The 22695-nt window shown below is 47.5% G+C and overlaps 3 long non-coding RNA genes across 7 annotated transcripts in view; all 3 read right to left on the reverse strand.

Annotated features, from left to right (window-relative positions):
• LOC106019897 (uncharacterized) overlaps positions 1–2945 on the reverse strand; it is a 77804-nt gene extending 74859 nt beyond the window's left edge. Inside the window, exon 1 of one of the 3 annotated variants that reach the window (XR_011805290.1) lies at positions 2539–2752. This is a non-coding gene — a long non-coding RNA (uncharacterized lncRNA). Of the gene's footprint in view, positions 1–2538 lie in introns of all 3 variants that reach the window. The other 2 variants (XR_011805289.1, XR_011805288.1) reach the window with 2 other exon arrangements.
• Positions 2946–9165: 6220 nt separating this feature from the next.
• Positions 9166–12366, reverse strand: LOC139999765 (uncharacterized). 3 transcript variants are annotated; one of them, XR_011805278.1, is made up of 5 exons: positions 11994–12366; positions 11807–11911; positions 11131–11254; positions 9474–9603; positions 9166–9368 (listed from the first exon to the last, which is right to left on the reverse strand). It is a non-coding gene; the product is annotated as an uncharacterized lncRNA (long non-coding RNA). The 3 variants fall into 3 exon arrangements; XR_011805277.1 differs by having other exon boundaries at positions 11131–11276; positions 11807–12365; XR_011805276.1 differs by having other exon boundaries at positions 11807–12361.
• A 7276-nt stretch (positions 12367–19642) lies between these two features.
• On the reverse strand, positions 19643–21598 carry LOC110354350 (uncharacterized). Its single transcript, XR_002406161.3, has 2 exons — positions 21195–21598; positions 19643–20805 (listed from the first exon to the last, which is right to left on the reverse strand). It is a non-coding gene; the product is annotated as an uncharacterized lncRNA (long non-coding RNA).
• Between the last annotated feature and the right edge of the window lie 1097 nt (positions 21599–22695).

The following is a 22695-nucleotide window of genomic DNA, read 5'->3' on the forward strand; positions in this document are numbered from 1 at the left end:
CCTCCTCCTTGCTCCTGGGGGGGAAGCAAGGGGTCCAGATAGGATGGGAGCTGCACCCGTCCCTGAGAGCAGCAGGCAGAAACCTGGTCATTTCTTTACAAAAAACACAATTCTGTAGGAAGTGACCATTCAGAGGTTTCGCAGAATGAAACAAATAACCCTGCACTGGAAATCTTGATGTCGGCTACAGCATTAGCTCATACAGCACGGAGGGAGATTCCTATTCAATTCCCTGAGACTGTAGGCTCATTCATCAGAATCCTCTTACCTTCATCTCACTACGGTTACCCCCAGAGCATAAAAGATAGGGGGGCTATTAACTGGACGACTGCCCCATTTTAAAGATAACCTGGGACAGAAGTGGAAGTTGAGGTGGCGTCCTGCAAGGGCAGATGCTGGGAATGAAAAGCAGCAGCCCAGCTCCTAGTTGCTTTATCCCCACGAGACATCTTTCCCTCAATACACACGTCTGTGTGTTTTCAAAAGACTGTGCGTTTAAATGGAGCCCAGTCATAACAGAGCAAATTTGAACATCCACTGAACCACCATAAACAACACTCGGTTTGAAACATTTTCTCCATCTTTCAAGATTATTGCAGCATCTGTTGATCACATTAAGTTGTAAGTGTGCTGTCTCCATGGAGACCGCAGAGTCTCCCTGGGTTTCCAGTTACTGTATGTGGTTTCAACTGAACGCAGAGTCACCCAGTGAGTCAATCTCCATTCTGTATAATGAAAGGAAAGGATGTCACTGGGCTGATTGTTAGATATGCTGGATAACGAAGCTAGATTTATCATTCCAATTTCCTAATGAGACACTGGTATGGGAGTGACACCAAACGGGGATCTGGGTAAGGTTTTGTCAAAGTCCTTAAAAGCAGAAGGCATCGTTGAAGAGCTGGCCATGCATCCATTGGGAAACTCCCCACCAATTCTCACAATAACCATGGAATAACCAGAAACTATCTTGTGGAACAAACAGCCACAGATAAAAGCCACTTCTTCAAGGGGAGAAAAGATCACAGCTAAAACCTCTTTTGCTTTTAATCAGCCTGGGGGCTCCTTGCAAGAGAGGTAAGGAATATATTTTTGTAATGGATCAGGGCTGAATTCAGGAGAACTCAGCCAGCATGCAAAGTGACAACAGTAATGAGCAAACTCAGTTAATTTGGATTGCAGGCTTCATTCTGTCAAATGATTGGAAGAACTGGAATTCTGTCTTAACTGTGCATTTTGTTTTTAATTCTGGTAAAGGAGCAAAACCATAACAACATCTGAATTCATATCCTACAGAAGGCAAATTAAACACCAAATAATGACAAGAAATGAATCACCTCTTACTGCAGATGCATTATAAACGAAAAAAATCAGACAAACCACTCTTTTCTCCCAAGCTATGAAGGCAACAGAAGATGACCAGTTTTCACAACCTCTATACCGAGTGACTTGATTCGTGCAGCTTTCCTGCAGGGACAGGGGAATCTGAACTGACAGAACAACATTTACGTGCAGAACCCTGGTTCCTCGCTGTATTCCTCTTTCCAGCCAGCTCATCATCTTTTCCTCTTCTTTTCCCCATTTTGGACAAACCTTTCTTTGCATCTTCCACCTGTGGCCTGTGTATGAATGGGAGAGCTCACAGGGGCAGGCATTTTGGCTTCTTGGAAGCACAGTGGGGGCACCACCTTGGAAAAATTCAGCCTGGTACCCCAGTGCTTGCAGACAAAACAAGCAAGCTCTTGTGGATTTGGGGGGCTTCAGGTGAGGATCTGTTCTCATTTCCATCCCTCCTTTTTGTTGCAGCTGGCTACCTGGCTTGATCTTCCCTTTGCAGAGACTGTCCCATTCCTCATCCCTCCCATTTTCAAGGCAGGGATATGGAGGTGCCTTGACTAGTATAAGCAGATGTGCCACTAGTTTGCATCTTCTACTCTCATTTACAACAACTCATCGGGCTGTGACACCCTGCCCTTGCACTGGCACGCATGGCAGGGCCAAGGACATTCACTGGACTGATCTGGAACCACGCTCTCTGCTGTACCAATATTTCATGCTTTCCCCCTTATTTATACCCATCTCTTTTCAAAGCAATACCACAGCAAAGAGCCCAACAGTGCGGCTTGCCCCAGCGTGAGGGCCCCTTAAAGGGGTGCTGAGCTTTGCTGCGCTTACAAGCTTTGCAAAGGCAGGCCAAACCCCTGAGATGATTGAGTGTGGCATCCCAAAAGGAGGGGAGGGAACACAAATAAACACACCGCTCTGCTCCAAATGAAAGAGCTGCTGGATTTAATGTGACAGGGCCTGGGATGCTTCATTTGACACAGACTGGCAGCAGTCTGGTGATTGGCAAGCACTTGGAATAATGGCTCTCTGTACTGTCATAACATCGCAAGATCATCTGCAGAGCAGCCCAGCCAGCCCCGAGCAAAGTGTGGGATCTGCTGGGTTGTGCTTAAAAATGAAATAAGTTCAGTGTCTCAGGACTTTCATTGGCAAGCCCTGGAAGGATGGAGCCTGCAGGGTGCAGATCACACATACCTGGCTGAGCTCTCCAGCACTGTTGAGGTTTTCATCTCTCTGGAAGAGCAGTTCCCTGGCCAGTCAGAACCTCTGGCTTGTTGCTTCTTGTGTTTATCCATCAACAGAAAACCGTGAAGGAGGCAAGAAGAAAAGTTTAACTGAAATACTCAGTACTATAGGGCAGTTTTTGCAGCCCTGTGCTGCAGCATCACTTTTATCCCAGGACAAGGTACCACGAGCAAACCCCAGTTAGTAATCTCATCTGATGAGGCTCAGGGACAGACCAGCGATCATGTTACTATAAAAAATACCATTCTTGGGGTTGCGTAGTGTAGTGCAATACTGAGGCCGTTATGCCTAGGCTGCTAGGCTTCAGATGGGGTGCACGTGCACATTCAAATGGATGTGTCCATCCCTGAACCTCAAACGCAGCTACACACCTCATCGCCTGCGAGCAAAACGCCGTGCCTTCCATCCTTAATTACACTGCATTTGCTGAGCTCATTTCAGGGTGGGGAGCGGGATATTAACCCTGTTTTAAGCCTGGGTCCTGCCTCCTGCTGCAGTCCCCAGGTCCACTGGGGCATTACGTTCCCCCCCCCCCCGGCTCTGGCAGTGACAGCAGAGCAGCTGTTTGGGTGGGAGAGCGCTTGTGTCTGAGCAGCGGTGTGGTTCTGTTGTTGCCCAAGCTGTATTTATAGTTTTTAAGGCTCTAAGCTGGCAGCGGATGAGCAGGCTGGTTTAAAAAGCTGTGTCTGGTTCCAGAACCATATTCAGTTTGCAGTGTTGGGAAAGGATATTTCAAAACAAGCCAGGCACTGGCTTCCTCCTAGGTTAATCCATGCGGCTCCTGCCTTGTGTGTTTTGGAATATTAACAACCCCGCAGTAGCAATGCAGTGCAGCAACTGCGAATCCTTCCTAACTGCTCTTACAAGGAAGAAAATAATCAGGCCCTTTTGCATCCTGGTTACCTGTGGCTACACCAGCCTTGCACCTTCCTGAAATTAAAAGCTAAAAAATGCGAAGGGAAAACATCCAGAATGAGGACTCAATGGATCTGCCTATGGGTTATTCCTTTTCCCTGTAAGACGCCTTCTCCATTTCCTCTGACCAAAGTCTTCCAAGTCAGTGGGTTTTAAGGGTACTAGGAAAAACACTGGTTCCCGTTACTTAAAGATAAATAATTTTTTTTAAAGGGCAGCTGGTGAAACCTACAACCCCAGTTGCTAAAATCAGCATCATCTGTTATTTCCCATACCGTCGCAAAATGTTCCATTTTATCTGAGCTAAAAACAGCTTTTCTCTGCTGGAAACATGCAAATATCATTCCTTCATAAAGAAGCCACCAGATGGGAACTTAATAACTGTAGACTCTAATTCTCATTGCCTGGAGTTGCAAAAAACACCAAACTTTGAAAATTCTTGTTTATACCCTGCTTATTCAATGGTTTAAATATGTTTCCATGCACAGGCATCTGGCCCGCAGCCAAGCTGTGTTAATACTTGGGTTATTCCTCTATTCAGGGCACAAGCTGAAATGCCCGGTGCCCTTTTCGACTCTCCTTGGTTCTTCCTGCAAAAGGGAGATTTACATGGCATAATTGCTCTGAAGGTGAGCTGGTGGGAGTACATCAGCTCTGCAAAAGCCACCCTTTTTCTCCGTGCTTGTTATTTTACTCACCGTTCACTTCTTTTTTTTTTTTAAATATAAAAGTCCATTCCCCCCACATCAAAATGTCTGTGAAGTGAAGCAGACATTTTTTCTGCTCTTGCAGAAGTATGTGGGAGAGAAAATTTTATTGGAGTTTTATGGATGCCTAAATGGCTCTGCTGTAGGAGGGAAAGAAAAAGAGCACAGGAAGGAGATGGACAGCAGAACACAAAGCAAGAGTGATATCCCTCTGTGCTCGGAAACAGAAACATGGGAATACAGAACCCAGAAACAGCAGAAGAAATAAATTCTTCATGGAGCCATTTATAACCAGAACAAGTGTTTGCTGTGCAGGGAATAAAAGCAGGCAGGGCAGCTTTCACTTGTTAACCCTAGCTATCCTCCAGCACACTTAGAGAGCGTTTTGATGCAGGCTGGGCCTGCTTTTGTGTGCAAGCAGCTTTCAGCAGCTTCCTGCTGCTGGTCTTAAATTCCTGCCCAGTGCCTGCCCACCGAAGCCTCGTCTTTGTCCCCCTGTCCCTGCCCAGAGGATGCCATCTCCTCCATGCCTGTACTCTGCTTCGGTGCAGAACCCTGCAGAGGTGCATGGTCAGCAGAAATAAAGTTGTAGCAGTAACTTCTTCCAGGTGAAAGTAAGCAAGAGGTGTGATGTTTGAGATGCATCCTGCAGGAGGAATATCTGCATTTAGCTGGAACACCCATTTCTCCTTCTGCCAGCCTCTGCAGGATTTGATCACAGCCAGGAGGGCTCACGACACCATTTACACCCCCAAAACGAACAAGCTCCAACTGTCTCCCATTTGTCTCACTGCATCAGTGTGGCCCTAATAGAGACACCAGCAGCATCCAGTCCCCTGTTTCTGCATTTTGTGTTAGGTGTCTGTGATCAGAGCAAGTTCCTGCAACATACACAATCAGTTGAACACGTGCAGGCACCTCTTGGATTCCGCACCACCCAGGTTATCGCCTTTAAGTATGAATTAGCTGCCTGTTGTGGTGTTAAACAGGGATGCCAAACTTCTCAGGAGCACGGGGACAGAAAGTCTCTGGGTGAAATAGAGCCCTTACTATAGCTGGAAGCAGCTGCACAGGATTAAATGGTTTCTGCAATTGCATGTACTGGTCTGAGTGCTATCTGAAGGCTCAGAGTGCACAGCTCTCCTCCCACCAGCAACACTTCTGGCTGCAAAAACATTATTTTGTCAACGCTCTCCCACCCGAGAACCCTCAAATCTCTATAGGTTTTTTACCTACCTCTTGACAGGTAAGCATGGAGGAAAGAACAGGTAAATCCAAGTTCTCAATTCCAAAGCAGGAACAAAAACAAATCCAGCTACTAAAAGTAGACTTATCAGCCCTCAGACACTGAACTGGTAACTCAGGAGGCATGTGGGAAACCCACCATTTTCACTGGAAAATGTGCCTTGACCACCCACTCATCTCAGGCAGATAATGAGAAGTTAAGACCCATTCTCTTGAGATTAATCCAGAAAGAGAGGCCTGAGACTTCACCTAGCTAGTAAATGATAATTAAAACCTGCTAAACCTACACCATCAGCCTCAGCATCCTTAGGGTACACAGAAGGAGAGGGAAGCAGGTCGGGAGGGGAGCATTTCATACTTGCATCTAACCTGTTTTCCAGATGAGTTTTTCAATGATCAGATTCAATCTACTGTAAAAACTTCCCAGGGAGAGAAACCCTCAGCGCATGAACCAAAAATGTAATGATCTGGGAAATGCATTCCTCTTTAGGGGGAAGAAAACCGTGGTTTCACCTTCATGCTCCCACTTTTATTGATCACAAACTATGCAGATTTCTGTGCTACAGAGGGCAGGGGCACAGTGACAGAGCTGTAACGCGATGAGGTCCTTGTCAAACTCACCACTCCTTGGAGGGGCTGCCAAACTGCATCAGACCCAGCGTCTGCCAGCTCATTCCTTCCTCAGATTAAGCATCATTCTGGACTCTGCCATGAAAAGACTGGCTTAAAGGCATGGTTTAATAAGCCTGCAGCAAAATTTGTCATCATTAGCTAACATGTTTTTACATATTTCTGCCATTTGTACGAGTGTCCACCCCTTTGGTGAGTCTTATTAAGTGCCTGGCCTCGATGGCTTCCTGTGGCAATGAGTTTCACAGTAATTACACAGTATGTTAAGAAGCACTTTTCTTTATATCAGTTAATGCAGTTCTGGCTACATCCGTGCTCTCAACTTCTGTTAAAATGCCCGGTCCCTAATCAATGCTGCTGTGCCACCAAGAATCCCCTTGTGACCATGCCAACTCCTGGAAGCCTCTGCTTCTGTTAGCAGAGTACTTCACCGGCGTTAGCAATCGGTACAGAGGGAAATGTCACCACTGGAGGTCCCTTCATTGGAGGTTCCTGTCTGTGCAAAGCCCCAGGGAAAGATGTTTTCCACTGGGTGGCTTCTCTAGCTGCAGTGACTGGACTCATGGGTCAGAGGCCTAGATTTCACAGGGGAAATGCAAGCAGCGACTGTTTGTCTTCCACGCTCTGGACCTCAGGTCTCTGCTACACTAAAACAGAGTATTTAAAATGCTACCAGCTCAAAAAGGAGGATTTGATACATGTGTGAGAAACCTCCTAACTCGGAGAGTAACAGAGGAGGCCTGGGATAACTGCGCGGGCCCCACAGCAAGTCACACAACCATGTCTGTCAGTTTTGAACACCACTCAGAAAGTGACTCCCTTGTAACTTTACTACTAGATCATAGCAGTGAAAATGCTTTATCCAATTGTGAATATAACATGTTTTAACACATGAGAAAAACTTATCAAAATAATGATTAACAACAGCACCTGGCAGAACGATCAGGGCAACAGGGAAAAACCTTCAGTCTCCACCCTGAACACTTGGAAATGCCTAGGGAACAGGCAAGTAGGGAAGTGAGGTTTTTTTTAACACGATTCCAGAAAAACTTTAATCTGATTCTGGAAACGTGATACACAATTCCTATTGCTCTTTGATTATCTGGTCCCAAAGTCTTGTGTTCAGGTGAGTCTAATCTAACATGGCACTCAATGTCAGAGCACAGAGGACTGCAGGCTGCAGCCCAGCCCAGAACTACATAAACACAACCAAGATTTAAGGAGAATCCACACAGTCCTGAGAGGGCAACATGCTGAGAACCAGGGCTTCAGTGGCAAATCCCACTTAGCCTCAGTCCCCCCGCCCCAGGATGGAGCTGACCCACTTCATAAATGATGCACTCTTCCTTCCGCATCCAAGTGCCTCCGTATCATTTAGCACTCCCCGTGGGCTAATTTTCTCCCTCAGGGATGGTAGATTAGATCCCACCATTTCTCCCTCCCCCTGAGTTTTCAAAAAGGTCTTTCAACTGTAATAAACTCAGGTATTTATATATCAATCTGCCTTACCTGAGGCACATAATATTAGAGGCCTGGGTCATAGCAACATCATTACAGTGAGTTTTAAAGGGAGCAATGGGAATAGATAGATAAATAATTCTCTCTCTGCGGTGCCCTTTCTATTTGTATGCTGAAGCTCAGGAGCAGCTCCTTGCCTTGGACACACCTTCAGAAATACAGTATTTCTCACCAGAGCTGAAAACATCAAGGTAAGCAGCAACCCATCCTCTGGAGCTAAACAAACACTCTTTTCCCCTTTAAATTACAGACACTTGCACATCACCTTGGCTCCTGTCTTCTGCTGCTTCCTCCCACTTCTTAATCCCTTGAAGCTGTTGCACACCTGCAGTCACTCCTCTTCAAAGCATTTGTGCTGCATTTCACATTGCCAGGGACATTATAATGTGAGGAAAAAGAGGTCATGGCTTGGCTGCCTTGGGGAGCAGCACCAGCCCCTCTCTTTATTCTGCACTGCAGCACCTCGATGTCAAGCAATCAGTTCAGTCACACACACTGAGGCAGATTCTTGGATTTAAGCACTTGCTTAATAATTTTCTGGGCTGGAGGCTTAAACTGGGCCAAAAATTAAAAGGGTCTCCCAACACTTGCAGAACTCCTTGCTACAACATCTGATATCCACTTACCCAGTTCCTGAAGAGAACAGTACAAGTAGTACACATTCCTGACTGAAAGCACACCAAATCACATAAAAGGACCTCAGAAGGGTTGTAAGGTTTCTCACTTACTCGCTAGCAAGCAGGTCAGGCTACTCACTGCAATAACAGTATTTCATTGTTGTACTCACAAGCCAAACTAAAATCATGTTCTTCTTGCACTGGGTAAGGTACAAACACACTTCAAAAGGTTTATGATACCTACAGGATACAAATAGATATCCAAATGTCTCAAGTCATCCAGCACACACCACTGACTAGGTGGCCTGACACCCAGTGTGGGGCTCTGGCTGTGCTTTCCCATATGGAAAAGACCAGCAGTGTAGTGACCAGCTTTCACCCCAAAATTCCTGCTCACCATAGGTTTTGTTCTTGCTTATAAAGGCATTTTAATACAGTGACTTGTTTCTGAAGAAGAAAGTGCCTGGCGTTTGTTTAAGCGTCTTTATTAGACCTGAAACAAATACTGCATCATTTAACTTTGAGGCTTTTGTTGCTGGTATCAGTTGTGTTCTGCAAATCACAGACTCAAGACTGCATCTAACCCCTAATAAGCAAGCAAACTGCTATTCGTCCACCTCCCTGCTTTCCCCCAGCTGCTGTTATCTCTGTGTGAAACTGGGAATTGGAGGAAAGAATGACCCAGTGATTGTCTAAATCAGCCCAGCTCTAATTTACTGGAATATGGTTTGAGCAGCTAATGTAACACCTACTGTGAGCAAGATGGAGCTATCTCCAGGACTTCTGTAGGCTAGGAACATTCACTTAAATGGCATTGTCTGGCTGCACTCACTGGAGGGCCTGCCGTACCGCAGAGAGCAGTTAACCCTTGGAGTGGGAAATTAGGTCAAAAGAACCAAGCTTTCAACTGCAATTGGAAAAGTTAACTTTCCGCGGAAAATTGGGTGTCCTGTTTGCCTCTGTCACTTTCTCGACTCCTCATGTAGCAAATAGCTTGGGCAATTACAGCGTGCAGGTAAGCAGACACCATCAAAGGTGTCCTCAGGATGCCCTCGGTCTGGCAGGAGCTTTCCCCAGGGCCCCCAGCTCTCGCCGATACAGTTACATGTCATGATTCCCACGGCTGGATTTAGCAGCTGGTCTTTCCCTAGACAGAAAGGATTTTTTTGGGTTTAAAATACTGGATTGAGTCACACAAAAAGTCAGTGCCTTCACTGGCCCTGATACAGAATGGGGCTCCCCTGAAACTTGCCTTTGCCTCTGTCCTTCAGCTCCTCACGATGAGGAGAGAGGAATAATTCCTCTGCCTGCGAGCACTGCCAGGTAGACGCTGGTTCTTGTCCTGAGTACACAAAATGACCAGGACCTTATGACAGCAGCACCTGGGGGGACAGGGAGATGCTCATCATAGAAACAGCTTCAGTTTCAACAGCAAGGTCATTCGGCAAGTCACTCACAGGGGATTCTGCATGAGACTGAAATTCTGCTTTTGCAGTTTTCCACAGAAAATGTTTTTATTTCAACCTGCTTTTCAAACACAAGGGTGTTTTTGAGAAGCAGTGCTTTCTGCTCCAATCACATTGCATTTTACATAAAAGTACATCTGTCTCGAGCTAATGATCCCCTTTTTACAAATGGGGAAACTGAGGCACAGAAGAGGGGAGTGCTACATCAGATGGAGCCAATCATGCCAGCTGAGCGCCCACACAAATACATCAGTCAGCTGAGTCTGCTCTTTAAGATAGAGGGCCAACAGTTGAACCATTAAGGAGGGGTTTATCCGAGTATCCTTCTCCCAAGGGCCCCCCAGCAGGCTCCCTTCAGCAGGAGTTTTGTCAAAACATGACTTTGACATCTTCCCATGCAGCAAATTTCCACTGAGGCTGGCATCAGCTGCAGCTAACGTTCACCTTCCTATTCACTGACAAAAGGCAAGAGGGTAACACGAGGAATGTAACACTCTCAGTATGAACTTTCATAGCTGCTGAATCGCTGGAGTTTAATTGCTCACAGAGCCAGAGTTCCAGATTAAGCTGCGTGTAATCCCTTTACCTTGCAATGCACTGGGTTACGTGCAGGTAGCATGTAACCTTCAGCTTCAAAACCTGCCTTCCAGCAAGCATGATTCCCATTAGCTTCTGCAGTTTAGAAGCATGAGCTCCCACAGCCTGAAAAGCTGAATCAGTAGAGACAGCATCCTTACGGTGCTCCACTTCTCATGCTGGGAGATGCCTTTTGTCACCTCCCTTTTTTTTAAAGAAAAACAACACAGACAGGGTTTGTGTACAGGAGGCCACTTGCAGGAGTGGACTCACCTCTCATGGAAAAACAGCCTGGGCACAAACGGCTCCTCCATATTTCCACGCATCTATTTCCCCAAAGCAACAATGCCAGCTCACACTGTGCCACTGAAATTAGTGGAGGATCCTTTGGCCCACCTTAGATGAAGGCCTCCTTTTCCCCTTTAGCAGTACAGTTAGGAACTAATCGCTTGGTCAGGGACAAGGCATCTTATTTTGTTCTAGGGATGCCTTTCCCACAAAAAGACAACCCTTTCATAACGCTGGCCTGGAGGCAAGTTTTAAAAGCCACTTCCAAAGGTATCAACAACATTAATGAGCATAGCACTATCTCTGGAAACAAGGAGAAAGCAAGAAAAATTGAAGTGTAGGGGACATGCGAGGTCAGCTTACAAAGAGACTAAGCAAATTTGGAGGCAAAAAGCCCACATCTGGCAGAGGCACCTTGGCTCCTGGACTGCAGAGCCAACCTGTGCCCCTCCTTGCCCCAAGGCCTCTCACTGGCCATCTAGCAAGGTAACAGCGACTTTTTCTCTTTCTGTAGAGCCAGCACAGCACCCCAAGGCACAGCCAAAATGAACTGATAGGCATAGCTGTTGCAGGACTTACCCAGGGAGCCTTTCCAGATGTTCTCCTGCTCCCCTGGGCACCATCGTGCCCCTGTCTTCCAGCACCTGAAGCAATCACCTTCACAGCCCATCAGGTAATGTCCTCCCCAGGCACCTGCAGTGCACTAAGCTCAAGAAAGGTAACAGCTGTGAGGGGTTAAAACATACCCCCAACACCTTGTCCTGTGCTAACTACAGCTAACACCCAATTTTTAGTTACCACATTACTTTAAAAAAAAAACAACAACAAAACACAAAAGACACACAAAACCCCCCAATAGGTTTTATCGTAATTCTCCCAGGAAATAATGACTTTCTGTTATTAAATAATGTAAAATGATTGAGGTGAGTCATAAAGCATTTGTATTAACACTAATGGATCCATGATTAATTTTTTCTTTATTTTATTATTATAAAACTTGTCTGAATCCCCCTCCCCCCTCCTCTGTCCTCCCCATCACATTTTATTCTCAGGGGAGGTAATCAAGGCTTCACTTGAATTTCTCATTACTTGAAAGGTTCTGCATCACAATATGATAATGGGACAGTTTCATAATTACAATTAAAAAAATCAGAGCAAGAGAAAACTAGAGAGGTTTTCAGTTGCCTTTGTCTTTCAGTCACCCAGAAATTAAAGAATTGCTTTAAAACATTTTAGAAGGGCCATTTCAACTTACTGTTATGCGAAAATAACAACAACAACTGTGCATGAGCTTCATTTTGGAAAGCCCATCTTCCATCCTTAGTTCCTCAGACTACCTGCTCCCTGTTTTTTCTTTCCCCTTTTAATATATTATAGACAACATTAACTTCATTGCTCCTCCAGTAAGATGCAAAACTAAATTGGCAATTCTTGTATCTTACCACTGATTTACTTAGAGGCAAGTTACCTATCTTGTGCCTCAGTTTCTCACTTGTAGTGGAAAATACTATAGGAGTTATGGCTGTTTTGCTATTTTTATCTGGAGGCTTATGAAGCAAATTTAAAACCCTCCCTTTAGGAGTGGGACGCAGGTGGCAGTGATGAGCAGAATTAGCCCTGTTCTCTGCTAACAGGCTTTACGATCCCACAGGATATAAGGCTGGGTTAGACCTGACAAATATTAATGATTACTCTTATTATTCCTCCTAGAACTGGTCTAAGACATCGTCAGCTAAAGATATGTCAAAGTCACAAGACATTATGCATTGTGGGAGACTCTGAAAAAGCTGGAACTTCTGTCTGAGAATAAGAATCTCTTGCTGTAGGGAGGAAAAAAAAAAAAAAAAAAAAAAAGCAAGGCATGATAGGTAAGAGACTGCTGGATTGCAGAAAATAAAATAAAAAGATTTCTGCTGTGTGTACTGCTCTCTCAGGCCCTACGTCCCCATGCTGCATGAGCCAGTCATCTTGATTTCCAGTTCCCATTCTCAGACTGATTTATGGCTCCCTTTTGTGACCAGAGGTACCTTGGAGTAACCATCCCATGCCTCAGTTTACCAACTGCTCCTTCCAGAAAACATTTCACTGGCCTGAGGGCAATGCTGCACTGTGAGATGTAGCAGCACAGAAAACGTTCAGAAGATTGTAGGGAAGAGGCTGCCCCACGCACACCCGGCTGCTGGCCACCCCAGGGACGGGGATCGCTGAGATACTTTTGCTCCGGTTCTGCCCCAAACCAAGGCCCAGCAGCTCCTCCCCAACCCTGTCTCTGCTGGAAGGAGCCTCCCCTCTACCTTGAGGCTGCCTGGGAAGCCAGCCCTCATGGGGAGGCCCAGCCAAGGCCTAGCCACCCTATTTCTGACTGCCAGAGGAGCGAGGCAGGGTACAAGAAGATGGAAAGGCCCTCTGCCCACTTGTAGTTGTCATAGCCAAAGAGCTCTAAGTTCTCATGCCATACTTACCCCAAGCCGCTCCCGCCCTCCACCCAGGGAGCAGCCATTTTCCCCTCAGAGGGGCTGTTTGGGTTGAGGGGTCTGTGCTGTTGCCCCATTTCATCCCTGACGTGCTCTATGGGTCCAGCTGCTTTGGTTTCATGCTCAGTGTTGGGCATGGGCCTCTCATCTGCCTGCCTGACCCCAGTTCTAGCTGTGAAATGCAGCCTGGCCACTGGGGCTACAACCCTTAGAGGCCAGCCGAGCTCCCTGAGCACCTGCACAGCTCCTGGGGCCCTGGCCTCTGGCAGCGCCTGTTAAGATGCTGCTGTTAAGCAAATAATGCCAAAATGCAAATAGCGGCAGCAGCAAATTCTTGATTAAATATGAACAAGTGCAGAGAATTGCTTATGTCACTCACCCCACTCCTCTCTGTCCTCCATCTGTCTGCTTCCCTCCTCTTTCACCAGCTCTTCCCCCAGCCATCTGTTTAGCGATCTCACTCCTCGTCTCTCTCTGTCCCTGCACCCATTTTCCTCCACAGCTGTCTCATTTTGAGTGGGTCCCCGTTTTCTCCTCCTCTCCCTGCTTCCAGGCTTGGCCGAGCCAGGATCAGCCCCTTTGGCATGTTGTATTGTGGCGGTTCAGCCTCCCTGGTGTTCATTTGGGCAGTCGGTGTGGGCGTTAGGTCAGTGCAGGAAAGCTGAAGGCAGGGAGCTGCTGGTGGGGAGGGAAACGAAAGAGGGCTTAAACCAGCTTAAAGATTAAAACAATTAATAATTGGCCATACGTATAGGTAGTTAAAATATTCAGTGGTCAGAATGGGAAAGAGAAATCCCATCCCCTTGTGAGCCTGATGGCCATCCTGCAGCGTCATTTACACCCGTGCAGTATTTGTGCAAGCTGCAATAGTGGCCTCAGCTCAACTTGCAGGGTTTTATTTGCTTTTCTCCAGAGTAAATAATAGCAAGGGGTGAGGGCACCAGATCAATGGGCATTAAAATCTACAGAACGGAGATAAACCTCGTTGCTCCAACGCATCACCCACGTCTTCCCTGGGGGTGGGAAGGAAGCCGGCTGCCTGGCTGGGTTACCAGCAGCGCTCCTGCTGCAGGGGATTCGTGTGCTACCATGGAAGCCAGCAACACTGGCTGCTGTTGGAGACAGAGATTGGGTTTGATCCAGCCTGGCAAATCCAGGGTTCCTATAAAAGAGCTGAATAAGGGCCCTGTGTCTGACAAGAAGGAAATAAAACTATCGGATTGTTGGCTTTGATAAATCCTTTCCCTGACACATTCCTCAGACTTTGTCTCAGCAAAGGCTAATGGTATAGAGAGAGACGGTGTCCTTTTTCCTGTGATTTAAATACAGCAAAACAACAATATGATATCAACAGAAAGCGTTTAAAAGAATAACTTGACTGTGCACCTTTTTTCCTGAGTCTCCAGGGAGGAATCAGTTTAGATTGATGCATGATAAAGGAACAAACCTGTTGCCTGAGTGGGGCGGCTCTTGGTGCAATAGGCAGAGCTGTTATCAGACCTGTTAAACAAATAGAACTGTGAAGTGCAGACATATTGTCTGAAGCACACGCGCAGTTTTCCAGTCAGAGATCTTCTTAAGGAATCCTTGATAAAGGAACAAGCCTGTTCAAGTTAATGGATATCTTCAGGTAATGCTTGGAAAGGAGGTGTGAAGTGAATGGGGGATCTTTGCTGTGGCTGCTGATGCACATTCCTCCCCTGCACAAACACATCCTCATTCACAGTAGTGCTGCCTTCTCTGCGGGAAGGGAAGAAGAGATTACTACACATGCAGGGCAGAAGGGAGTGATGGATGCGCCAAGCCAGCAGGAGCAGCCCCAGCCCTGCTCACTGGCAGCCCCACAAGGGCATTTGGGTTGTCAGGGGGTGGTGGACCACAGCTGGGCTGTTGGACAAGGACTGCTTTTCTGAAAGAGCTTGCAGAGCAAAGAGAGATAGAGAGGGGTCATGGCTCAGGGCTGCTTTGCCCACCTCCAGTGACCAATTGCTTAGAGAATGGAAAGGAAGAGTGATAAAGGATTTCTCCTCAGCTTATGTCCCCCAGGTCAGCAGCTTTCAGAAGCCTCTTGAGTCAGAGGTTACCCAGACTGTCCCACTGAACAACTCCAACCTTAGCAGAAGCTACAGTATCCATAAAGCTGGGCCCTGACCCTGACACCTTCTCTCTGATAACAAGAATTGCATGTCAAAGTCACCTTTTAAAGCAGCTTCACACCTCCTTCATATTAAGATCATTTTTGGACTTAGTTCTGATTTGCCCCAGCTGCAAAGAGAAGAGAGCTGGGCTCCCCTCAACTGGGTTTCTAGCAACATCAGAATAGTAATTTCACTGCAGTGTTTTTCCTAAGGAAAAACAAAACTAAACAAACCACCACCAACAAAACAATTTGTTTGTCTGTCTGTGACAGGGAGAATTTTTCATGTTACCAGCAGCCCTGGAGTTCAAACATTCACCTATTGGAAAGATGTCCAGCTTCGAAGGATGTTTAATCTTATTTGAAAAGAGATAATTAGGAAAACACACACAAACACATGTGCCACACACTCACAATCTCATTAGAGACTGCTCTGTCTGTCAGCCGAGGAAAAGGTTTTATTGTTATGGTGGGGATGGATGTGTTTTCGTGCTTGGTTAAGGGGTGTGTGAGCACCCAGCTGTGTGTGCGTTCATGTGCATATGTAGGTGCATATTTATTTGTCTGAAGGGGAGAGGTTTTTAACTTGTTGAAACCTGTGAAACTCCTCATCCTGGTTCCATTTTTGGAAGCAGATTTTGATGAGATCTCTCCCGTCACTGCGCACAGAACATCTAATCACGTTGTACAAAGACAGCCACAACTGACAATGCATCTCCTTCTTCCAGGAGAAAGGAAGAGGGGGACAAAATGAATAATTCAAATGATAATTAGCAGTGTAATTATTCCTGTTTTTAAAGTAACCTACAGGACAGAATATCAACGTATGAGTCACTGGCGAAGTATAAACAGAAACAATTTGGGAGATGCTGTCCTGATGCTTTAGGAAAGGACTTGTCAGAGACTTTCTCTTCTAATCTCACAGTGGCACCAAGAGCCCCTCCACCCTGCAGGGTCAAAACAGCATCAGACAGCTTGAGCTCAGCTCAGGGAGCAGGGGAGCTTCAACAGCAGTGACAGGAGGTGAGGGCGTGCAGCGAGGCCAGGCTGGTAGAGCTGCAGAGCTGAGGCTCTTCAAGGCTTAAGTCAGGCCAGGAAACAATCTCTTGCCCCATGTCTCCACAACCTGGTGTAGCAGACCCCAGCTGCAAGCTTGGCTTTGGTGTGCAGCTTTGGTGTGCCCCAGTCCTGCAAATAACGATGCTCGGAGCTGAGATCTGTGTGCACCAGGAGGTGAGATCTGCAGGTGCTGAGCCATGGGGAAGAAAAAAAGGGGTTATCCCTGTGTTTTAGGCCGAGTTGGTAGAAAACAAAGTAAAAACTAAATCTCAAGATTTCTGCACTGTGCTTTGGAAGAGCCAAACATGTACAGGACAGGGTTGCAATGGTCTAGACCCTGCCCTGATCCTTTCTGATAGGGATGCATGCAGTAAGTCTGAACTTCAGCTGAGCCTCATTTCTCCTCTTAACCAACAGCCTTCCAGCCTTCCAAGCTACAATTACCTTTTATTTTTTCTTTTTAAACCTGGAGCATCTTTCTTTAACAGGAAACACGAAACCTCCGTGCTTGGAGCAGCTCCCATCCAAGGAGACACTGGGGCAGCAGCAGCAGCCTGTAAAAGCAAACAGCGGGATGCCTCTTGGCACTGTAACACGAGAAGAAGAGAAGAAAGATGTCTTTAATTTGCCTGGTAATGATCAATATAGAATCAAATCTGACCTTGAATTTTAATGGCTCAGTACTAATAGAAAGCCACTTGCAGATGGATGGAAGAGGATAAGAATAGCCTAGAGGAGGGAGGGCAGGGAGGGTGGTCCTCAGCACAGCAGGCTCAGCACCCTGTGTGGCCACCCTGTGCCACCACAGATGTACATTTCTGGGTCTGGCAGAGGAAAAATTGCTCTAGGGTGGCAGTGGCTGGGGACAGGCCATTGTGGATGCAGAAGGCAGCATGACCCAAGGCTCCCTGGGCTCTCCCAGTGCTATTTCAGAACAGCACTGCTGTAGAAGCAAAGAGATTAAAAATAGAAACACTGAGTTGAGGAGCAGGAAAGCCCTTGGACCAAGGTGACGTGGCAGCACCCAGGGCAGGAGCAGGTCCCCCAGCCCCCATGGCATCCTCCTCATGACATTGTGGCCTCCCCACTGCTCTCTTTGGCACGGATCAGATGCTGTAAAACAGACAAGATGACAACTCCTGATCCATGGCACTGACAGCATTTACAATTGGAAGAGGCTTCTTAAAAAGAGAAAAAAAATGCATGTATATATATTTATTTATATATATATATATATATATAAATTCAGATTAGATTGGCCAGTTGAAATTATATAGCAGCTGTTAACATTGGCATCTTTATTTGCTGCATCAATTGTATTTGGTTTAATCTTGTTCCCACAACGCTGAAAACGTTTGACTCATCTTCTGGTGTGCTTTTTTTTTTTTTTTTTTTTTGTTGATATAGAATCATTTTGACAGTTATCCTGTTGGCTGTTAATAAATATCTGCACTTTCTATAATCAATCATAAAACAAATCCAATCGCCTTTTCGCTTTTTATTTGACCTTAATCCTAACAAATCTCCCACTGTTTTATTGAATTTACTCATGAGCCAGCAGAAGAAGAAAGAAAAAGAGAGGGTGTCCATTGCTGCCTGTCCATCTGTCTATGGCAAAGATAGTCTAGAGGAGCTGAGATGGGAACCAGGAAAATATTCATCTATTGTCTGCCAGTATCTGTTGAGTCACCCTGGCCAGATCCCTTTGCTTTTTGTTTCTTGCTTCCCCTCCCATAGGGTAGAGTAAAGCTGCAGGAAGCTGAGAACCACGTTTTTCTCTCCCCTCAGCCAAACATCTACAGGTCCAGCTGCCTTCTGTGGACCACACAGGCAAAAGGAGGTATCTTGCATCTTCAGGAGCTATGGGAAGTTCTCCTCATCCTTAGTGGGCTTTTAATGTTCACCAGCCTGCTGGTTTCCCCCATCTTTTGCCCCCTACATCCAAAAGGAGCAGCGTGGTACAGCTGTGGTGTGGGGGATCTGGATCCTGTAGTGCAGCAGAACCAAAGTGGAGGGAGCTGGAGGGCAAACAATGCCCCAGCCTCGTGGTCCCACCACCCGTCTGTTTTCGCTTGTGCTTCCTTCCCTCTCTCCCCTCACAGATTTCTGCCTGAAAAAAAATAATAAAAATCCACCAAGCATTTCAAAACTGAGCGAAATGAGGCTTGCCTCTCACCACGAACCCGTATCACATGGTGGGGAGGAAGGACACAACAGCACTCTGCCAGTCTTAAATCAGCCCTGGGTCTGCCCTTGCTCAGCACTCCCCAGGAGGCACGAGGATGCTTTACGAGCAATTCCAGTACAGCTTCCACTTCGGAAGTGTTTCCCTTCCTCCAGCCCTAGGAGGACAGCCTTCAAAGTTTATACACAAAAAATAATAAAAATAAAAAGAATCCTGCAGTTAAAGGAGAGAGGGAAAAAAAAAAAAGGATAAAAGCAGGAGAAGCAACTTTGTCCTTTGGTGCCAGCAGCACCAAGCTCCTGCGGTTGGAACCCCAACGAGAACCAAAGTATCTTCATCATTATCTAGCTGCAAATGGCAGCTGCTTTGCCAGCCGCTGCTCGGGCAGGACGGTCTCTTTTACGAGAGCAGGAAGGGAACAGTGGGGCAGGGAATTAAAATATGGGCTACAAATTGGAAACGGCAGGGGGTGGAGGGGGATTCAGCTTAGCCGGCGGACGCCCAGTGTGCTCCCTATTTATGCTATGCCAATGACTTTGCTCTCGAGCAGCTTGCAGGAGAGAGAGAAAGAGAGAGAGGGAAAAAATAATATATATATGTATCTTGCAGCTTGCTTTAGCCTGGGAAATTCCTGCAGAAGCCAGTGGCAGGAGAGGCTGCAGTGCTGGAGGTCAGTGATGCAGCAGCCTGCTTGGAGCCGTGGATTACCTGCCCTTGCCCAGGTTGCTCTGTCGAGAATAATCCGTTGGGTGGTGAGGTGGCTGGGGAGGAAAGGATGTGGAAAGGGCAATTTTCTCACTGCACTGCAAGCCCTGCGTGAGGTCAAGCCCAGACTGAAGGCAGGATTGGACCTAACCCCAAAGCTCACCCCCAGCCTTATCTCACACTCAGGGGAAACTGAACTTAAAGGTAGGTTCCTGCATGACCTTGATGCCTCTCAGCCTCAGTTTCCCTGCCTTTAAAAATGGAATCAGAGCCCTGCAGTGAGCACCACCAGGATGAACATGCAGAGAGGTGTTCAGAGCTCTGCGGTGGGGCCAGGCAGCCGTGCCCAGAGCTGCAGCCCCTGTGCCTCTGGGTGCCCCCTTCCTGCAGGACCCCTGTGTCTCTTTGGCCCCACATCACCCCGAAGCTGACCAGCACGGCTGGCTTGGCACGCACTGCTGGTGGAGAAGCACGCAAAGGAGAAGGGAAATAGTGCCTGAGAGGTGCCTCCCTGTACCAGGGAGGCCTGAGAGCAACCAGAAATAGAAACGCAGGGCCATGAATTAAACACGCGGCAATCTCTCATCTGTCTCCAGCAGGGAGTTCAGCTCAGGGCAGATCACTGCTCCACTTGCTCGGATGCAGGGGTGCTTCCCTGCGAAGGCAGAGCAAGGATCAGCAAGCACCTACCCCACTGGTTTGAACAGAAGTGGTTCCTAAGGGCGTCCCCTTCCCATGCCACCTTCCTGGCTCTGCTGGGCTCCTCGGGACGGTGCTGATGGCCCTGGGGACTTTCCAGCTCCTGGGTGTCCCACAGCATCCCTTGAAGGGCCAGAGCCACTGTTTTCCTCTGCCTGTCCCAATAAAATGGGAGGCCACCGTGACTGACCATGCAGAAGTGCTCCATCGGGGGACAGGAGGACACGAGGTGCTCGTGGCTCAGCTGGGCACAGTCCCCAGGGCTTCAGAAGAGGGAGGATGTCTCAGGGAGCACCCTGTGTGGCCATGCTGACACAAGATAATGTGACAGGCGGCTCTTCGCTGAGAATCTCGGAGGTGGAGACAGCTGGGACTTCGATCTACAGGTTTCTCGGATGGCAGGGGACAGCTTTGCCCTCTTATTTATGGTGCTTCCAGCCTCGGAGGGGAGCACAGGGCTACACTTCCCATCTTAAAATGACATCAGTTGCAATTATTGCTCCTGCAGACACAAATCGCGGCATCAAGCCATGCTCCGGCCAGCTGCTTGGGTGCCCACCCAGCTCCTGTCCTCCCACCAGGCTCCCTCTGCTCTCAGCAATCGTCCCCATCCCCTTCGGTGGCACCGAGGAAGGACCAAGCCTCTCCCAGAGGCGAGCAGAGGTCGGGGGAACATCGCTTGGGCAGCAGATGATTAGCTTTGCTGACAGCTGTCTCAAGTGGACGTGATGGATGGTGCCTTGCTCTGCCCGAGCACCAGAGCCTATCGCGTGGCCCTGAAGTCCACCAGACAGCAGAGCTCGGGAAGGATTAGCCCTGTGCCTGCCTGCAGCCCCGGGGCTCGAGGCAACTCCAGGAGTGACGGGGAAAATGAAGGAAGTAATTTTGAGCCTAACAAGGAGAAATCCACAAAGCCCTGGCTCAGCCTGAGAGGAGCTTGCTTGAGAAGGGGTTTCATTTTCTTCTGGCTTTGCAGAGGCTCCAAGCAAGTTTTCCTAACTCACAAAAGAAAAAAAAAAATACAGGGATTCAGCAGTGGGCTGACTTCTTCCTCCCGTCTCTAGGATCACTTAATTAGCTGACCTCCCACGAAATGCACAGCATTTGCAGTTCCCAGATAAAAACACATTTGCTGCATGGCTCACACATGCCAGATGGCACTTGGGGACGCAGTCAGTTGTGTAGATGGGGTGCAAACGCAGCTTGCACACAGACCAGCTGCAAGGAGCTTGTATGTAGCTGTTGGTCTGGTCAGCCCTGTGAACACTAGAGCACTTTCCTTGGTCCCTGCTCCTTTTCGCCCTGCAGACAGCCTGCGTCCCCTCTACATGCATCTAGGCCACCGCTGGTGCAGGCTGCTGCCCCATCCATCACCTGCAAGTACCTTCAATATGGGAGCATGAACACTGATCCCACACACACAGGGATGTTTTCGAGCAGCCACAGGATCACTGGTTTGGAAATTGCAGCTGGGGTACACGTGTACATCCTGGGGGGAGAGCACTGCTTGGATACCCAAGGATAGAAACCCCAAGAACATCCCTCCATAGGGATACCTGGGGAAAAGGACCCTACAAACACACCAACCAGACAAAACAGAGTTTTGGGGACCCCAAAAATCTCTCCTTCTCTCTGTCTGTTCCTCTCCCTCACTTGAAAGGCCTTGCCTGCCCCTGCAGAAGCCCTGTCTGCTCTGTCTCCCTCCTTTTCATCAGGTTAATTGGCCGCTGCCTTACCGGGGGAAAGCTCACCCTGGCTGTCAGCCCTGAGCCTCGCTTAGCAGCCTCCAAAAGCTGCTGGGGATGCCTTGATGCTGGGAAGGGTTTTTAACCTGTCACAGAGGCAGCTGGGGAAAGGAGCAGGGCTCGGCTGCCTCTAATTGCTCTTTGCGCAGAGGTGCCTTGTTTATTCGATTAATTTGGAGCCATCAAATGCCAGAGCTCAACAAGCAGCTGCTGAGTGGGGGGATTTTTCCTCTCCAGCAGGGTGGGGTATGCAGATCCCTGCTTCTCTTCAGACAGCCTCTGTCTCTTGGTCTTTATAAGCATGAACGCTTGTTGTGCCCGCAGTGGGAACTGTATTGAAATGTCTGTAATGTTTTTTTCCCCTAAGTCTGAGCAAGGTGGAAAATGCTAGTCCAGACCCAAGAGTTAAATCCTTGAGGCTGTGCTATTTGGCCAAAAAGAAATGCTTATTTCCATTGATAAATGAACAGATATTTAGAAGCTAACAGATATTCCCTCTTCCCCAAAGCTGCAAATCCCAGACCCAAATTGTCCTCCTCGTTAGCGAGCAAAATCCCCCTCCGCTCCCGATCTCTGAATGTCACGCACTGGCCCCAGGAAACATGCAGCAACCAAAACAGCCAGGAAGGGGGAAAAACACTCCTCGCTCCAAGACATAAAACCCTAAATCACAGCAGAATGTATTTGCTCTGCCTCGATTTCACAGCTCTCTGTATGATAATACGGCTGGTCGCACTCCCTGCATGCATCGTGCTGGGAGCCCCTGTCTGCAAGGTCCAGGATTTGGCTTTTTAGAGGGAAATAACATAAAATAATTTTAAAAAGCCTTGTTTCAGCTTGCCTGGTCGCAATCAAATTTTCCCTGCTGCATGGGCAGCAGCCTCGCAAGCCATTTCTGTTTGATAGCTCAGGTTTTATTCACGTAGATAATGAATTTGGCAGGAGGTTAATAAGTGTCAACTGAAAGATAATTTAAGAGTTGTAAAGATAAATTTGTTGTGCGCTCTTCTTCCATGTGTGTGGCTAATATCTCAGTGCCCATACACGTGCGCACACACACAGCGTGCACAGGCTGGTTTCTAAGTCCATAATCTAGATGGTTTTGCATTATTCCTTGAGGTATTGTAAATACCTAAAAGT

The sequence above is a fragment of the Anas platyrhynchos genome, chromosome 29, assembly GCF_047663525.1.
Source record: "Anas platyrhynchos isolate ZD024472 breed Pekin duck chromosome 29, IASCAAS_PekinDuck_T2T, whole genome shotgun sequence".
Classification (NCBI taxonomy): Eukaryota; Metazoa; Chordata; class Aves; order Anseriformes; family Anatidae; genus Anas; species Anas platyrhynchos.